General features: G+C 43.1%; 1 protein-coding gene and 1 long non-coding RNA gene across 4 annotated transcripts in view; one reads left to right on the plus strand and one right to left on the minus strand.

Moving 5' to 3' along the window:
- Window positions 1-607: 607 nt before the first annotated feature.
- MYO6 (myosin VI) overlaps window positions 608-20267 on the plus strand; it is a 261541-nt gene continuing 241881 nt past the window's right edge. For all 3 annotated transcript variants that reach the window (XR_008891253.1, XM_056565911.1, XM_056565913.1), the window contains exon 1: window positions 608-745. The gene's annotated coding sequence lies outside the window, so the exon portion shown is untranslated. The remainder of the gene's footprint in view (window positions 746-20267) is intronic.
- Window positions 13035-20267, minus strand: part of LOC130362037 (uncharacterized) — a 38391-nt gene continuing 31158 nt past the window's right edge. The window contains exon 3 of the long non-coding RNA XR_008891254.1: window positions 13035-13152. This is a non-coding gene — a long non-coding RNA (uncharacterized LOC130362037). The remainder of the gene's footprint in view (window positions 13153-20267) is intronic.

Raw genomic sequence — 20267 nt, forward strand, 5'->3', positions numbered from 1 at the left:
ACACAGCTATGTGAGTGGCTACTCCCTCTCAGCTGTGACCCAGCTTTCCCAGACACAGCTATGTGAGTGGCTACTCCACCTCAGCGTGACCCAGCTTTCCTAGACACATTTTAGTGGGTGACTCTTCAAACTCAGCTGTGATTCAGCTTTCCCAGGCACAGCTATATGGGTAACTACTCCCTCTCAGCTGTGACCCAGCTTTCCCAGACACAGCTATGTGAGTGGCTACTCCCTCTCAGCTGTGACCCAGCTTTCCCAGACACAGCTATGTGAGTGGCTACTCCCCCTCAGCTGTGACCCAGCTTTCCCAGACACAGCTATGTGAGTGGCTACTCCCCCTCAGCGTGACCCAGCTTTCCTAGACACATTTAAGTGGGTGACTCCTCAAACTCAGCTGTGACTTTAGCTTTCCCAGACACAGCTATGTGGGTGACAACTCCCTCTCAGCTGTGACCCAGCTTTCCCAGACACGGCTATACGGGTAACTACTCCCCCTCAGCTGTGACCCAGCTTTCCCTGACACATTTATGCGGGTGACAGTGTGACCGCCCGCAGGTGAGCCGCTGTCAGCCCCGTGCCCCGCCCTGAGCCCGGCCATGGAGGAGGCGGGCCGGTGACGTCACCGTGGCAGTTCTCCGGTACAGGGCGCAGAGGCTGTGCAGTGCTCCGGGGGTCAGAGTGTAAGCGGGGCGGCTCTGTGTACCTGTGCGCCCGGCCTGGTGTCCGTGTAGCAGAGCCGAGTGAGGTGAGTACCGGGATGAGAGACTTGGGTGACTGGACTGTTGACTGTGTCTTCTCCTCCATGGCCGGGGCACCCCCTCCCCACTCCCGGCTCTTTCTCCTCCCACTGTGATCCTGCCTGGACCTCTCTTCCTGGATCCCTCTTCCTTCCCTATGGGATCTGCTGGGATCTCTCCTAGCGCCATGACATCAGTGCTGGCAGTGCCCTCTGAGCCGTCCCCCACTGCCAGGGAGAAACTTAGGAAAGTGCCACCTGTTGAGTGCTGCAGAGATGGGCAAACTGTGCTCCCCTGGCACTGTCATTTAACTCTTTCAGTATTATAGTAATAGTAATGTTACCTACCTGTGGCCTTCTACTGTCAGGCCATGATTGAAGTTATAGTTTTAAGAGCCACAGGTTGGGGAACACTGAGGTTTACATGATCTACCACTGCTGAGTGCCACTTCTGTGCCCTTATAGATGCCCTCATAGATCAGATGAGTGCTAGGCATTTGCCTACAGGTCCATCAAACTTCAGAACATAATAAAAACAACCAAGCTTTAATATTTGGGTTTAATAGGGACATTGTCGACAGATTGTGATTGATCTCTCTAGTCATGTCACCCTAGATCAGTGTTTCCCAAGCAGGGTGCCTCCAGCTGTTGCAAAACTGCAACTCCCAGCATGCCCGGACAGCCTTCGGCTGTCTGGGCATGCTGGGAGTTGCAGTTTTGCAACAGCTGGAGGCACCCTGCTTGGGAAACACTGATCTATATACGCTGTGGGACATATAAGATCAGTTCTTGGCTCGCCTATGGCTGATGATACTTAACAATCCGAATTGTGGGGACATCAATGATTGACTAGAGGTATCAGAGTACAAGTGACAGCCGATGTCATTCTTCTCCACTTGTATACTAATTAACAGCCCATAGTCATCGTCCCCACCCCAAGAAGCTGGTGACGGTCCTATACATTGTGACAACTTCTCACGTATAGTTTCTAATCTCACCGGGGATCCATCATAGAACAGTATGGGCCTACATTTAAAGCCTTTATTCCATCCTAAAAAGAACTATTTATTTGCTTCTATATACTTTGTTTTCTATTGTACCGATTTGGAACATAATATTTTGGTGGGGTTTATTGTACACATCTCTACACCATAGTAGGTCCCACTGTTTTGTATTGTGTTTTTAAAGACTTTTAAGTTCTGACACGTAAACGAAGCCTTCACTGAGGGGGTTAAATTTCATCATATAGTACAAACAAGGGACACATTTTCAATAAATACAACAAATACAGATTTTCCAGGACGTCATGTACTCCCAGTGCAATTTTGTGTGGAGTCCATATGGGCAAACGTGGTATTTCTGAAGCTAAGTGTCTACAAGTAAGGGTTCACACCACGTTTTTCAAGTACGGATCCCGTGTACGTTTTCATTATAGAAAACGTATGAAACCGTATTGAAAACGTATACATAGACGAACAATGGAAAACGTATACATAGACGAACAATGGAAAACGTATACATAGACGAATAATGGAAAACGAATACATAGACGAACAATGGAAAACGTATACATAGACGAACAATTGAAAAACGGATGCATCCGGTTGCGTACAGTTTGCTTGCAATACGTTTTTTTTCCCGTACTCAAAACCGTGGTTGACTACGGTTTTGTGTCCGGGTTAAAAACCGTATTGCAACCGCATATATATATATATATATATATATATATATATATATATATATATATATTTTTTTTTTAACATGGACGTCAATGGGAAATGCACATGTATACGGTGCCATACGGAAACCGTAAACGGTTTTTACTTTGCACATTTGCATCCTAAATTTTAACATATAACATTTTTTAATTTATTTTAAATAAAATTTTCAAAAATGTATTTTTTTACATTTTTTTTAAATTATTTATTTATATTATTTATTTAATTTATATACCGCCTACCGATTCCGCAGCGCTTACAATTATGGGGTACAAACAAAGACAAGTATCAGACATAAAATTATTAAAAACGGACAGAACCGTATGCGCTTTTAAAAATAGTATACAGTTTAAAAACGCATACGGTTTACTTTTTCCAATACGTTCCCATACATTTTATTTATTTTTTTGGCCATATGGTTTTATTTAGAAAAACTTATTGAAAACAGTATGGCAAAAAACGTGGTGTGAACCCAGCATGCTTCTAGGGGTAAAGAACTCAGTGTGCAAAAAATAATAATAAAAAACCTCTCAGGGTATGTTCACACTACGGAATCTTGACGCTGAATTTCTATCGGGAGTTCTGCTGGGAGATCCCGCGGCGCTAATCTATCATTGGTGGGAAAAATTCTGCAGTGGAACTTCACACACCCAAAGAGTGAACGCGTTTATTCTTCTGGTGGAGTGGCATGTAGATTGCATAGCAGTCAGTGGTGACGGTGTAGGTCCGCGTGGTTCTAGTGCTGAAGGATTTTAGTGGCTGTCGCTTAGATGGGATCTGTGACACGGAATATCTACGGGTGGAGGGAAATTCCGTAGTGTGAACATACCCTTTTAAGTTGCAGGCATAATGATATACAAGAGGGCATCCTGCACTTCTATAGGTTTTGTGTAGCTTGGAGGGTGTAAAGTGGTTATACCGTATGTCATTTTACATGAGGCTTTTTATTATTCATAAGTCATTTGTGCCCCTTTGCTATTAAGCTGCCCAAATTTGTTGTTTATTGGATGTTGCTGTGCCCGCAGGTGGCACATAATGACCTTTCCCTGCTGTATTAGTGAGTAGCTGGTGGACTGTACCAGTGGAGACAGGGAAGATGATGGGGGGGGGGGGGTATTAATCAAAGGATTTAGACAGGTTTTTTTCCCCGTCTAAAACTGTCGCACAGAAAATCTGTCTAAATACGTGCAACTTTTTCGTGACTTTTTCTTTAGAGGATTTTTAGAACATGATGCATTCTAGGCTATTTTAGATGGAAAAATGCATTGGTGCTGAATTAAACAATAGCGACTTTTTGGCGAAAAGTTGCATCGCGCGAAAGTACGCTGAAATGTCAGACCATGCTGAAGCAGGTTTAAATACAGTCTAAACTGTAGATCACGAAGTCCGTGCGCAGGATTTACCAAGAGCCGTCCGCCTTTTGATAAACTAGGCCAGGCATAGGCAACCTTCGGTACTGCAGATGTTTTGGACTAGATCTCCCATGATGCTTTGGAAGTATTTTAGCTGTAAGAGCATCATGGGAGATGTAGTCCAAAACATCTGCAGTGCGGAAGGTTGCCTCTGCCTGAACTAGGTGCACAATAGACCAGCCTTACGCTATGTAGGTTGGTCTATATTGATGCGGAAATGAGATTTAAAGGGACACTGTCGCCATGAAAATGCTATTCAGTCTACACACAGCATGTTATGGAGAAGGAGGCCCGGTGTGGATTAATACTTAGCTTTGTTAAAGATTTAGTAGAACTTGTAACTTACTGATTTAAATCTCCTCTGGGCTTAGGAGTCCACTGGGTGGTCCTAATGAGTGATTGGCAGCTTTCCTGTTTGACACTGCCCACTGGACTCTTAAAGGGGTTGTCCATCCGAAACTAACTTATCCCCTATCCACAGGATAGGGAATAAGTAGCTGATGGTGGGCGCTCCGACTCCTGGGACCCCAACCCCCCCCTCCCCGCAATGGGATCCCGGCTCTCAGTGAAGAGAACGTGTCGTGGATAGGGGATAGGTTAGTTTTGGCTGAACAACCTCTTTAAGCATAGAATATGCAGGGATTCTAATAAATACCTTACAAAAGCTATATATCAATCTGCTCAGCTCCACCAGCTCTATACCACGCAGGTGGTAGTGTGGAGTGCATGGCCAGTGTGACAGGTTTCCATTTAGGCTTCTTTCACACTACAAACATCCGTTTTTAAACATCCGTATGAAGTTCCGTCTGAAAACGGCAGTAACAAAATCCTATACGTCCGTTAGAAAATCCCATTATAGTCTATGGGATTTTCTAATTGCCGTTTGAACCCGTTATTGATAACGGACGTTATTTTGTGACGGAAGATAGTAACGGGAGAAATAGTTCATGAACAATTTTTCCCTTCACAAAATAACGTCCGTTATCAATAATGGACTATAACGGGTTCAAACGGCAATTAGAAAATCCCATAGACTATAATGGGATTTTCTAACGGACGTATAGGATTTTGTTACTGCCGTTTTCAGCTGGTTTTCAGACGGAACTTCATACGGATGTTTAAAAACAGAGAATTTTGTAGTGTGAAAGAAGCCTTAGCACTAGTGTATAATTAACCCTTTTATGGTGCGCACATCTACTTAATGTTTTTTTTATAGCCTTATTGTGTTACAAAAGTTTTTTTTATTGGTGGGGCTAGGTGTTTAGACCCCACGTGGATGGAGGTGGGAGACACTCTTTGCACAGGCTTCTATATATAGCGATCTCTGTTGGTCTCCTGACTGCTTAAAAGTTTTGACATGTGCCCCTTAAAATGTTTTTATATATTTTATTTTATTTTTGATGACATGAGCACTACCTGCCCTTAATTCACATTTCTCTCCCAGTGAATTAAGTTTACTTTTATCAAGTGCAATATGCATGACTAATATTCATTGCTCACTTGGAAGTTATTGGCCTGAATGGGATGTGCATTTTAATACAGGATTGGTTCTTCTGCATTCTTTGTAATATCGGCCTAGCCCTGCCCTAGCTTTTACTGTTTGTTACTATCTTACTTCATTGTCACCTGCTCCCAGTACTGTAGATATGCAGCTTGTATATCTACATATGTATATACATCTATCAATTGTAGATATGCAGCTTGTATATCTACATATGTATATACATCTATATTACCGTATATACTCGAGTATAAGCCGAGTTTTTCAGCACGATTTTTCGTGCTGAAAACACCCCCCTCGGCTTATACTCGAGTGAACTCCCCCACCCGCAGTGGTCTTCAACCTGCGGACTTCCAGAGGTTTCAAAACTACAACTCCCAGCAAGCCAGGGCAGCCATCGGCTGTCCGGGCTTGCTGGGAGTTGTAGTTTTGAAACCTCCGGAGGTCCGCAGGTTGAAGACCACTGCGGCCTTCAACATCATCCAGCCCCCTCTCACCCCCTTTAGTTCTGAGTACTCACCTCCGCTCGGCGCTGGTCCGGTCCTGCAGGGCTGTCCGGTGAGGAGGTGGTCCGGTGAGGAGGTGGTCCGGGCTGCTATCTTCACCGGGGAGGCCTCTTCTAAGCGCTTCGGGCCCGGCCTCAGAATTGTCACGTTGCCTTAACAACGACGCAGATGCGTCGTTGTCTAGGCAACGGCTCTATTCCGGGCCGGAAGCGCGGAGAAGAGGCGCCCCCGGTGAAGATAGCAGCCCGGACCACCTCCTCACCGGACCACCTCCTCTCCGGACAGCCCTGCAGGACCGGACCAGCGCCGAGCGGAGGTGAGTACTCAGAACTAAAGGGGGTGAGAGGGGGCTGGATGATGTTGAAGGCCGCAGTGGTCTTCAACCTGCGGACCTCCGGAGGTTTCAAAACTACAACTCCCAGCAAGCCCGGACAGCCGATGGCTGCCCGGGCTTGCTGGGAGTTGTAGTTTTGAAACCTCTGGAGGTCCGCATGTTGAAGGCCGCAGTGGTCTTCAACCTGCGGACCTCCGGAGGTTTCAAAACTACAACTCCCAGCAAGCCCGGACAGCCGATGGCTGCCCGGGCTTGCTGGGAGTTGTAGTTTTGAAACCTCTGGAGGTCCGCAGGTTGAAGACCACTGAGGGCGAATGATGAGAAGAGGATGATGAAGGGGGGTGTGTGGGATGATGAAGGGGGGGGGTGTGGGATGATTACAAGGGGATGATGAAGGGGGGATGTGTGGGATGATAAGGGGATGTGTGGGATGATGACAAGGGGATGATGAAGGGGGGATGTGTGGGATAAGGGGATGTGTGGGATGATGACAAGGGGATGATGAAGGGGGGATGTGTGGGATGATGACAAGGGGATGATGAAGGGGGGATGTGTGGGATGATAAGGGGATGTGTGGGATGATGACAAGGGGATGATGAAGGGGGGATGTGTGGGATAAGGGGATGTGTGGGATGATGACAAGGGGATGATGAAGGGGGGATGTGTGGGATGATGACAAGGGGATGATGAAGGGGGGATGTGTGGGATGATAAGGGGATGTGTGGGATGATGACAAGGGGATGATGAAGGGGGGATGTGTGGGATGATGACAAGGGGATGTGTGGGATGATGACAAGGGGATGATGAAGGGGGGATGTGTGGGATGATGACAAGGGGATGATGAAGGGGGGATGTGTGGGATGATAAGGGGATGTGTGGGATGATGACAAGGGGATGATGAAGGGGGGATGTGTGGGATGATAAGGGGATGTGTGGGATGATGACAAGGGGATGATGAAGGGGGGATGTGTGGGATGATAAGGGGATGTGTGGGATGATGACAAGGGGATGATGAAGGGGCGATGTGTGGGATGATGAGGATGTTAATGACGGGTCTGGATGATGACAGGGGGGGATGAGGTATTTCCCACCCTAGGCTTATACTCGAGTCAATAACTTTTCCTGGGATTTTGGGTTGAAATTAGGGGTCTCGGCTTATACTCGGGTCGGCTTATACTCGAGTATATACGGTATATGTGTATATATATATGTGTATATATGTGTATATATATATATATATATATATATATATATATATATATATATATATATAGGAATATGTTACAGAATATAAAAAGCTAATCGGGATTAATGCCAAGCCAGAACTCTCTCTCCAGAAGGAAAGAGCACCCATCTGCAGACAGCTGTCTGCAGATGGGTGCTCTTTCCTTCTGGAGAAAGAGAGAGAGAGAGTTCTGGCTTGGCATTAATCCCGATTAGCTTTTTATATTCCATAACTGGAGCTAAGCTGATACCAGGGAACATCGCCTGAAAAGGTGATGTAATGAGCTGATTTGCATATTCCCCTACCCAGAATGCCTGCGGAGTGCTTAGTGGCCCTTGAAAGCTCCGTCACACCAGGAGTGGTGAACTCTCCCTGAGTTAAATACTCATCCAGTTATATATCTATCTACATATGTATATACGCTGATACTTTTTATACGCTGATCCTGCTGTTTTTTATTCTCTGTCATCTATTTGGCTTGAAAGTGAAATGACTCTCCAGTGTCACGGTATGTTTTGGAAGCAGGCGTCATTGTTTTTGGTAAAGGGGAACGGTAGGGATTCTCACTGAAATGTTTAGTACTCCTTGTACTGACAAATTATAACCAAGCCCAGGTTCTGCCAGTGACTCCTTTGCATTTTTTAGCTGCAAGGTTATGCAAAGATCACAATTATTGTAAAAATAGAAGGCATAGTCTATCCAGTTTGTGCACACCTAGTAACCTCGCCCTATTGAGATAAACTCCTCACTGCGTATCATCCCTTTACAGGTGTGACCGTGCCGGGGAGTTCTATTTTTACTCCAGGTATTAAAGGGGTATTCCAGGCCAAAACTTTTTTTTTTTTATATATCAACTGGCTCCGGAAAGTTGAACAGATTTGTAAATGACTTCTATTAAAAAATCTTAATCCTTCCAATAGTTATTAGCATCTGAAGTTGAGTTGTTGTTTTCTGTCTAACTGCTCTCTGATGACTCACGTCCCGGGAGCTGTGCAGTTCCTATGGGGATATTCTCCCATCATGCACAGCTCCCGGGACGTGACATCATCATTGAGCAGTTAGACCGAAAACTTCAGAAGCTAATAACTATTGGAAGGATTAAGATTTTTTAATAGAAGTAATTTTTAAATCTTTTTAACTTTCCGGAGCCAGTTGATATGTATAAAAAAAATGTTTTGGCCTGGAATACCCCTTTAAGCAGAAATGCCATAGTAAAGGTGGCAAGACACCCTAGCTCAATGCTTTCCAAACAGTGCCTCATGCTGCTGCAAAACTACAACTCCCAGCATGCCCGGACATGCTGGGAGTTGTAGTTTTGCAACAGCGTGAGGTACTCTGTTTAGAAAACACCTCCCTAGCTGTAAGCCAAACTAATTTTTTTTTTTGGGGGGGGGGGGGGGGCGGGAATGCATGTGAACAGCTTGATCCTTCGCTCTCCAACATTTGCCATGTGGGGAGAATCCGGACCCCCATAAACTTTATCTGTTTAACTGAAATTGGTAGATTCAGTCAACATTTCTCTACTCGTTTTAGGGTCCGATCGGCTCAATAAAAGAAGAGCAGGTCGGGTACGAACGGCAATGTGAACTTACCTTATCTGCTACCAGCACAAATCTGTAGCATTTCTTTCCCTCATGACTTTTTCACAGCTTTTTATATCTTTCCAGGGCAGATTTGATCAATTTTGGCTATTGGAATTTTTTTTTTTTATTTCAGTGCTTTCGCGGTTGACCCAGTGGGATCATAAATGTCAATATTTAATGGTTTAAACAATTCAATATGGGGCAATATTAAATATTTTTTTTATTTGAGAACGGGGAAGTGAATAGATTTTTTTTATTGAGGAGGTAACCTTTTCTTTACTTCCCTATGGGAATGTGACATAGGGGGATATGTGACAGGGGAGGGGGGGATGTGACATGGAAAAAAGATGGTGGGGGTTGATTGTGACGGGGTGAGAGAATGTGCCGGGGGGGGGGGGGGGGGAGGGGGAGGGATTGTGGCCTGGGGAGAGAATGTGATATGGGGGAGAATATGACGGGGGGGATGTGATATGGGGAAGAGAATGTGACATTGGGGGGAGAATGTGACGGGGGCTAGAATGTGATGGGGGAGGGGGGGTTGTGGTCTGGGGAGAGAATGTGATATGGGGGAGAATATGACAGGGGGGATGTGATGGGGGGAAGAATGTGACGTGGGGGGGGGGGTGAAATGTGACAATGGGGGGGGGAATGTGACAGGGGGAGATAGAAATGGGCAGTGGGCATAAAATAGATGGATAGGTGTGAAATGGGGGGGATTTCACAATTTATATCGCATCGCATATTGAAATCGCAATATTTAGGCCCATAATCGCAATGGCTCATTTTCCCCATATCGTGCAGCCCTACTTCCAGGTATGGCGCAGGCCTGGCTCCCAGGTGTGTGTCGTACTACTACATCCGACCCATGATGTAAATGTATGTCATGGGTCATGAAGGGAGAAAACCTGCTTAGGAACAATGGGCATATTGGGGGAGATTTATCAAAACCTGTGTAAAGGAAGAGAGGGGCAGTTGCCCATGGCAACCAATCAGATCTCTTCTTTCATTTTTGAAGAGGCCTGTGAAAAATGAAATCAAGCTGAATGGTTGCTATGGGCAACTGCGCCATTCTTCCTCTACACAGGTTTTGATAAATCTACCACATTGAGACCTCTGACCACTGCTTTACCTAAAATGGCCTAGGAAGATGGCTGCCTCAACTGGATGTTCTCCTCTGCTCCCTCCGCAACACAGTGTGAGGACACAGCTTCCACTCAGCCCGAGGTGCCATAACACTCCCACCTTTCTCCCAAAAGAGCTGCCTTGCGATGGGTCTGGAAGCTGCAGTGTTCTATTATTTAAAGGGGCTGATGAAAACCTAGATGCCAAGAAGAAACTCTCAATCACCATGGCGACCTGGTGTCTGGGATTTGCCGAGCCCTAGTAGTATGTTCACATGCAGCATAAGGGTATGTTCACACTACAGTGTATGAACGGAATCAGCCTGGCAGGCGGCGGGAGGACCGCACGGCACTGCGCCATCACCATTGACTGCTATGCAGTACTTGCGGACTTCCGCCCAAAGAATGAACATGTTCTTTCTTTGCACGGAACAATTTCAGCGGCGGAATTGTCCGCCGCTTAAATTCCGCAGTGTGAACGGGTCTCGCGGAGACCCATTCACACTAATGTTAAGTTCACACCGCAGAATTCCGCGGGGAATTCCGTAGTGTGAACATACCCTTACTGTTGCAGAAACTTCTGAGACTGGCATGTAGAAAACCATGTGCCTGAAGCAAAACAACCCCATTCAGATAAATGAAATGGATTTTTCAGTCCCAGAAAGCTGTGTAATGAATCTGCCACATGTAAACATACCCTTAGACTATGTTCACAAATCTTTGTTCGGGCATTCCGGGGACTACAGGCAACAGCATAACATGCAGGTGCTACGACCACACGGGAATGCGCCATCTCATAAATGGCTCTGCATTCCGTGCGAAATCTGCAGAAAGATTGGACAGTTTCATTCTTTCTGCGGACATGGAAATCAGAATTTTTGTGGCCAGAAGCATCTGGTGCATAGATTCTGCCATGCGCAGCAGAATCCCATTGAATAAAATTCCGCATGGAAATTCACGACCATGGCCTATTACTCAGCCAGTGTCCTTAAAGGGGTACTCCTGTAGAAAACAAATTTTTTTAAATCAACTGGTGCCAGAAAGTTAAACAGTAAATTACTTCTATGAAAAATCTGTCTGACCACAGTGCTCTCTGCTGACACCTTTGTCCATGTCAGGAACTGTCCAGAGTAGGAGCAAATTTGTTCAACTTTCTGGCATCCGTTGATTTAAAAAAAAAAAAAAAAAAAAAAAAAAAAATGTTTTCCACTCAAGTACCCCTTTAACCCCATGAGAAAACAGCAGGTTTGGGCCTTGTAGATACAGCCAATTTTAACTTTTTTTTTTTTTTTTTCCCACTTTTTAAAGCATACCTGTCATAGTGCAAAAAAAAAGAAAAAAGTGATATGTTACTCAGGACCCAATCCTGATCATGTGCATATAATTTTTAGGAGTCTCGGACCTATATATCCAGAGATATAAGCATTTATCTGCTGGTGAGTTACTTTTTCATTGTGCAGGCTGGAGGGGGCGTGTCAGTCTGTCTCCCTCACAGGAGCAAGCCTGTGCAGTCAGCCAATCAGTACTCTCTACTCTGTAACCCTTTCCTCTCTGGTTTTATGCTGTGTCATGTGTCAGAGGAAGATACTTGGAGCTTGCCTGCAGTAATCAGAAGACATTATGGTGAATTCATAACAGGATAAAATGTATAAATATAAGAATAGATCTTTATAAAATTAGTGCAAGGATTTTTTAGATAAAAGTACAGCATTTTTATGAATACATGTTCTATCTGTTTTATCTTCTCCTAGTAAAGCTGGATGCTAATCAGCATAGCTGTCACTATGTGTGTCATTCAACTTTCACAGACTCCTGAATGTCTGATCAACTTCTTTGTCATTCAGGAGTCCGAGAAAGCTTTGACTATTTCAGCATGCTGGGAGTTGTAGTTTAGTAACAACTGAAGCTGCAATGTTTGTAAATAACTGTGTTAGAGCAGTGTTGCCTCCAGCTGTTTTGAAACTACAGCTCCCAGCATGTCCACACATCCATTATCTGTAGTTTTGCGTACACAATAGAAATCTCCTATACAGGATACCGGTATGCTTTACGGCCGGTATCCAGTATGCTGTAAAATCTAGACTAGTCTGTCTCGCTAAAAGACAGGCGACCCCTAGTGGTGGCTATTTTGAGCTGGAATTTCAGGTGAAAATTATTTTTTTTTTTAACAGGTGTATAGTGTGAAATGTCATATTATAATGAGTCCTGCAATATATGAAAAGTTTTTAACAATGACAGTGCCCCTTTAAGAGCCGTACTGTAACTCTTATTTTCCCATCTACATACCCATATGAGGTCTACTATGAGCATTTGCTCCTGCTCTGGACAGTTCTTGACATGGACAGAGGTGTCAGCAGAGACCACTGTGGTCAGACAGAAAAGAATTTCAAAAAGAAAAGAACTTCCTCTGTATTATACAGCAGCTGAGAAGTACTGGGAGGATTAAGATTTTAAAATAGAAGTAATTTACAAGTCTGTTTTGACTTTCTGGTACCAGATGATAATAATAATAATAATAATAAAAAGTTGTTCTCCACAGGTGTACCCCTTTAGTTATGGAGGGGCATGTCCTCTTTTGTCCATATGGAGCAGTGTTTCCCAACCAGTGTGCCTCCAGCTATTGCAAAACTATAACTGCCAGCAAGACACATCCATGAAAACAACAACTGGGAGTTGTAGTTTTGTACCAGCTGGAGGCACATACGTTGGGAAACATGGAGAGGGGGTTTATAGAAATGTATCACAAGGCTGGACAAACCCTAGAAGCCAGGTAGTTAATGTGTCTGGAGATTTGCTGCCGGCATTCATCTCTGTAGGCTTTGTGTTTTGATTTAGTTCATATTATATCAACTTGACTCCTGGAGTGGACAGTGTTATAGAGTGTACAGTAATACACTGCTGGATTTCATGGTTTGTTTAGTTCCTCCTGGAAATGAATGGCGCGTATCCATTGCTTCCTGTCCCTTGCTCATCCCCAGGATCTCTGGAATTCTTGTTTCTTTGTTTCCTGTGTAGACTAAAACAAGGAAGGTACAGTATATAATTCATGAGCATTATTTACTTTATTTTGCATCTTGTAAACTGCAATGACTGCAGAAGTCGTGTATACCGCTACATAGTAACTCATTGACAGCAAGCAGTGTTCTGCATTGTCCAATCAACACTATGATCTTTAATATTTCATTATTTAATAAAGCATTTTATGAAAAGGATTTTATCATGGTATTGACAGTAAGGCTGCTTTCACACAGCCGTCTAGACCCTTCCCGTTCTTCTCCCCTAAAAAAAATAAAAACGGACAAAAAAAAACTGTCCGTAACGGATGCAAACGGATGTTATCTGTTTGTATCAGTTTGGATCCATTATTTTTCAGTTAATAAATCTCAACATTTTTTTTAAATTTTTGTTCTGAGCATGCTCAGAAGTAAAAACGGATCAAAAAATGGATTGAAAAAACAGATGCAAACGGATGACATTAAAGGCTCATCCGTTTTCCATAGACTTCAATGTTAAATTTACTGGGTTTTTTTGACGGAAGAAAAAAATGCTGCATGTGCCGTTTTTTCTGCTGTAAAAAAAAAACGAAATGAGGGCAGACAGGTACAAACGGATGTAAACGGATTGTAAAAAAATCCCATTGACGTGAATGGGATTTAAAAAAAAAACAAAAAACATTTTTAATCCGTATACGGCCTGCAAGATCGGAACCGAAACAGGGATAAAAAAAAAACGGGGACAGACAGCCATATTTTTTCTGAGAATACAGAGACAAAATAATAATATAGGCCCTTTAATGATGCAGAACGTAAATGTACGTCCTTATGAGGCGGTACTTAACCCACCAGGATGTACATATTTTTAAAATCAACTTTTGCCAGAAAGTTAAACAGATTTGTAAATTACGTCTATTAAAAATCTTAATCCTTCCAGTACTTATTAGCTGCTGAATACTACAGGGGAAATTATTTTCTATTTAGAACACAGTGCTCTCTGCTGAAATCATGACCACAGTGCTCTCTGCTTACATCTCTGTCCATTTTAAGAACTGCCCAGAGTAAAAGAAAATCCCCATAGCAAACATATGCTGCTCTGGACAGTTCCTAAAATGGACAGAGATGTGAGCAGACAGCTCTGTGTTCCAAAAATAAAATAATTTCCTCTGTAGTATTCAGCAGCTGATAAGTACTGGAAGCATTAAGATGTTTTTAATAGAAGTAATTTGCAAATCTGTTTAACTTTCTGGCGCCAGTTGATTTAACAAAAAAATAAATAAATAAAAAAGTTTTCCCCCGGAGTACCCCTTTAAGGACGCAGGGTTTTTCAGTTTTAGCATTTTTGTTTTTTCCTCATCATCTTCTAAAAATCATAAGACCTTCAATTTTTCAACGATAGACCCATATGAGGGCTTATTTTTTGCGCCACCAATTGTACTTCATAATGCCATCAATCTTTTCACCACAAAATTTACGGCGAAACCAGAAAAAAAATATTTGTAGGGCAAAATTGAAAAGGGCTTCCAATTCTATACAGTACACTTTTCGGTAAAAATTACACCATATATTTATTCTGTAGGTCCATACGGTTACAAGGATACCTAATTTATATAGGTTTTATTTTACTTTACTACTTTAAAAAAATTATATCTACATGCACCAAAATTAGTATGTGTAAAATTGTCATCTTCTGACCCCTATAACTTTTTAATTTTTCCATATATGGGGATTTATGAGGGCTCATTTTTTGCGCCATGATTGGAAGTTTTTATCGGTACCATTTTTGTTTTGATGGGACTTTTTGATCGCCTTTTATAAATATTTTTTTTTTTTTAGGGTATACAAAGTGACCAAAAATACACAATTTGGGCCTTTGGACTTTTCTTTACTTGTACGCAATTGACCGTGTGGTTTAATTAACATTATATTTTTGTAGTTCGGACATTTACGCATGCGGCGATACCACATATGTTTATTTTTATTTCAATTTTTTTTAAATAAGGAAAAGGGGGGGGGATTCAAACTTTTATTAGGGAAGGGGTTAAATCACATTTATTAACAATTTTTTTTACACTTTTTTTTTTTTTTTGCAATGTTATAGCTCCATAGGGGACTATAACTTGCAATACCTTGATTGCAGACACTGATCTATACAAAGCCATAGCATTGCATTGATCCGTGGTATCGGTGCTCGGCTGCTCCAGCCTGGATCTCAGGCACGGAGCAGCAGAGTGACGCTCGAATGGCGGGAGACAAGTTAAGAAGCCTCCCGCTGTCCTCTCAACTGTTTGAGACGCCGCAATTTCACCGCTGCAGTCCCAAACAGCCCACTATGCTAACTGGCAACGATTTTCTCCTGTTTTAGACGCTGTGGTAAACTTTGATCGCGGCGTCTAAAGGGTTAATACCGGACATCAGCCCGATCGGCGATCAAAACTGCTTGGACTAACTTTGCAACGGTACAAAGGCCTGAGGTATCCAGCGTGGCAGGACTAAGGCTGGGTTCACATCACGTTTAATGCAATACGGGACCGCATATGACTGGGGGAGCTAAAACTGGGCGCTCCCATGTCCCTGCCGCATGTGGCCCGTATGTAATGTATTTCAGTGAGCCGACCGTAGTAAAAAGCTGACTCCGGTCGGCTCATTTTTGCCCCATATGCGGTTTTCCCACCGGACCTAAAACCGTGGTCTACCGGGAGCGCCATGATTTTAGCTCCCTCAGCCGTATTCGGTCCCGTTTTGCATAAAACGTGATGTGATGTGAACCCAGCCTAATACTTGGAAAAACAAGAGGATCTGCAGGAAGAACGATGATCTGAAAAGAACACTTTCAGTGCCTGGGAAAAACTCTGGGTGGTCCCAAAGGTTTAGTTTGTTATCCAACAGACTAAACCTTTGGAACCACCCAGAGTTTTTCGTTCCATGCCAATATGGTATCTCAGTGACAAGTCTGTTTCAAATCGGCAGGCACTTTAGCCATTTTAGAAACAGTGGCGTCCACATCGGAGGATTTTGTGGCTCGTGTCTTGACAGAACTTGAGCACTGCCTAAACATCTGCTGTATCTTTAATGGGAATCCCTTCTGTTGTGTATGATAAAACTTAGATGGATAGGGCATATCTATGTCAATAATAGTGTTCTATAATTTAGCATCATCCTTTCTTAGTCTCCCTGTATATTGACACTGACGGACTGCAATGGGTATATACAGGGCTCAAGTCCTGCAGGAACGCGTGGGAATTGAGTTCCTGCACTTTTTCCACAGCAGGAACACTGTTCCCATTAGCATGAGTTCTGCTGGACCAGCCCTTCAGTGGAAATCTTGGGTGAGTTCCTGAACTTTTTTTTTTCCCAGGACTTGACCCCCTCAGTATATAGATTACTATAATGTAACATACAGAATCAGTAGAGCAGCCTCTGTACAGCCTTTTTGTCTTTTGCTTTCTGGACAGCTGTTTGTCACATATTGCTGAGTTAGCATTCCCTTAGTGTCTGCTGGGGTGTCAGTAGTGTTCTGCATCTCAACTCTTCTTTGTATTATGTTTTCCAAATAAAACAACTATAATATAGACCACTGCCCCCTCTCTTACAGCTTCCTCAAAACCACAAGATTGGCTAAGTTACAGGAGAGAAAAGAATTGGAGCATGTTCTTCGGCGCTGACTTTTCCCTCCCATAGCTTTGTATGTCACTGCCACTGTAAGCTTTCCATCTGTTATTGTGTTTTAGAATATAATTATATATTATGGCTCAGTCCTCTGCTTTGAAATCCAACATGAAATACCCAGTTCTGGCAGGTAAGTACTAAAATCACCTTATGGTGGATAACCCCTTTAATGTTCAGTAAAAGCAAAAGAGACTTTTAGGGTGCGTTGAGACGCTATTACTAGCAGCTGGTTTCACGCTGTGAGTTACGCTACCATTGATTTAAATGGGTCCGAGGACAGTCCGCAAATCTGACTACTGTATTGTGGACTTTCTGTGGACCCATTCAAATGATAGCGTAACTCGCAGCAAGTGTCCCGCAGCGTGAAACCCGCTGCTAGTAATAGCGTCTCAATGCACCCTAAAAGTCTCTTTTGCTGTTACTGAACATTAAAGGGGTTATCCACCATAAGGTGATTTTAGTACTTACCTGCCAGAACTGGGTATTTCATGTTGGATTTCATTCTCTAAACTACAAATCCCATAGTTCCATGTTTGAAAGTTTGAGGTCATTTTCCTTCTTCCCACACATCAGCCACTACACCCATTGAAACACAGTGGTTTTTCAACCAGGGGGACTACAGCTGTTGCAAAATTGAAGCAGGATAGGCTCCCTCTGATCAACTGACTAGTGATGTCAGGTCTTGACACATTGCAACCTGGGAAATCCTGAGACATGAGCAATTTTGTATGCTGTTAAAATATATTGGGGCGATAATCACAGAAGAATTGTGAGACCACCGTCACACACAGGTACAGACACTATATTATGAACTACACTAACTTTACAGCCCCTGTAGCATAATCAAATAAAAAAAATCCTGGAATACCCCTTTTAATATCTCCAGATTTCTAGGAGCAGCAATCTTTGGAATGAGCGACTGTTTCCTGAAGGTGAAACTCCGTATTCATGTCCTTCTTCCCCATTGCCCTCCTAAGTTATTTTGATGTTCCACATTTCCCCATATACTTTATTTGTTCAGTTTACAGAATTATAGTTCCCTTTTATAGGCTTTGTATAAATATAGACACCACTTGTTCTGCTCTTTAAAGAAAACCTAGTATAGCCTGGTAGAAACATACACAGCGATAAGTTAAAGGGGTACTCCAGTGGAAATTTTTTTTTCAAATCAACTGGTTCCAGAAAGTTAAACAAATTTGTAAATTTATTAAAAAATCTTAATCCTTCCAATACATATCAGCAGCTGTATACTACAGAGGAAGTTAAGTTGATCTTTTCAGTCTGACCACAGTGTTCTCTGCTGACACCTCTGTCCATATCAGGAACTGTCCAGAGCAGGAACAAATCCCCCATAGCAAACCTGTCCTGCTCCGGACAGTTCCTGGCATGAACAGGGGTGGCAGCAGAGAGCACTGTGGTCAGACAGAAAAAAAACTACTCAACTCTGGAACATACAGCCAGGGATGTGGAAATCCTGTCGCCCGAAGCCTGGAACATGCAGTTCCCGATGCCGGGCAGGTACATTTTTCATGCTTTTAGCCCTTCTTTGGGTAAGCAGTGCCGGACTTCTAATTAATAAGGCTGCGCTCAGGGTGTGTGGAGTAGGCTCCTGAATCAGGCCCATTCCATACCCGGCTTACCCCAGCTGAGTGATGCTAATTGATGTCGCCACGGCTGACTATTAACCCTTTAGATTGCCACTGACAAAGAAAACCCCCAAATTAGCAAAATTGCATTTTTATTTAATTTTTTCAATTTCACCTGACAACTTTTTTTGCTTTTTTTTTTGTTTAGGAGCATATGTTATGGAAAAATGAAAGGTGTCATTACAAAGTACAATTGGTCCCACAAAAAACAAGCCCTCATGATAAAATAGCTGAAAAAATAAGGGATATGGCGATTATTGGATGAGGAGAAAAAAACGAAAGTGCAAAATCTAAAAAAATAAAGACCTTGTTTACAGACTATTTTTGTTAAAATTATTTTGTGTACCAGGACAAGTGGATCATCATGAAGGACAAGTTGACTGTTTTTTTTTTCCCACTGCAGTACCCCTTTAAAGGGGTATTCCAGGATTTTTTTTTATTTGACTAAGCTACAGGGGCTGGGAAGTTAGTGTAGTTCATAATATAGTGTCCGTACCTGTGTGTGACAGTTTTCTCACAATTCTTATGTGATTTTCACTCCACTATTTATTTTTATCAGCAAACAAAATGACTGTTGTCTTGGATTTTTCCCAGCTTGCAGTGCGGCTGAGACCTGACCTCACTAGTCAGCTGATGACAGGGAGCCTGTCTGCTTCAATGGGTGGGGGGATCGCTTGGTGGGAGAGAGATCAATCTGCAACTAATACAACAGCTGTAGGCACCCTGATTGAAAATCGCAGGTCTTTTGTTTCAGTGGGTGGGGTGGCTGATGTGTGAGAGGGAGGAAAATAGCATTGTGGGATTTGTAGTCAAAAAACATAAGTCAAACAGGAAATACAAATTCACAGCCACAGTATTATGGTAATCTCATGACATGCCATTTAGCCCCAAGACAAGCGCAGATCCTTCCTAAGCATGTCCATTACTGTCTGCCAGGTACATACTAAAATCACCTTATGGTGGATAACCCCTTTAAGTGCTTCTGGCCCTTAGTTTCAGTGTGTGGCTGGAGTCTCAACACTTTAGTCCCCATCAATCAAAATGTCTGACGTTTTACTATGACATATCAATAATTTGTTAAAACAGTATGTATCCTTGAATAACTAAACCTCTTGTAGCTGTAGTCAGTTTGAAACAGACATTGTCTTACATGTCCGCATTATTTCAGCCATACATCTGCTACAATGTGCTGACTTCACGCCCCCTCCCATAGACTTGCATTGAGAGGGCGTAGCCTGACATCATGAGAGGACGTGGCCGACCCCCACAGTGCCTGCACAGCATTTGGAACTAAATGTTAAGAACGCAGCCAGACAGCTGGGCAGTGGAGTACCCCTTTAAGGCCTTGTCTTAAAGGGGTATTTTGGTATATCACCCATGATGTATAACTTACTGATATAGGGTCATCACAACTTGATACTGGATTCAGCATGTTTTTGCTTGAAACACCCCTGATACGACTCGTATAGTCCTTTCGTATTCACTGTAGTGGTGGTTCAGCTGCTCCCGACTCCTCCCTCCCAAAGCAATTATCTGTTGTCTCAGGAGCCTTGGCTGGATCTTGCCTCTGTCTTTTTTTTTTTTTTTTTTGGGACATTTAGGGAAGAATGAAGTGTGTTTTACAACATGCTGCCTTGTGCTGAACAGTGTCACAGGCAGAGGAGCAGTCAGGAAGTTACTACATCACCGGCTGGCAAACAATAATTCCTTTTTCTTATTTTACCTTTTTATACAAAGCAAATCAGCCGACAAACAAGCATTCACTCTTTTGTCAGCAGGGTCGGCAGGTTTATTGTACAGGGCAGTAACGGCCTATTCGACCA

This window comes from Hyla sarda, chromosome 3 (genome assembly GCF_029499605.1).
Source record: "Hyla sarda isolate aHylSar1 chromosome 3, aHylSar1.hap1, whole genome shotgun sequence".
NCBI lineage: Eukaryota > Metazoa > Chordata > Amphibia > Anura > Hylidae > Hyla > Hyla sarda.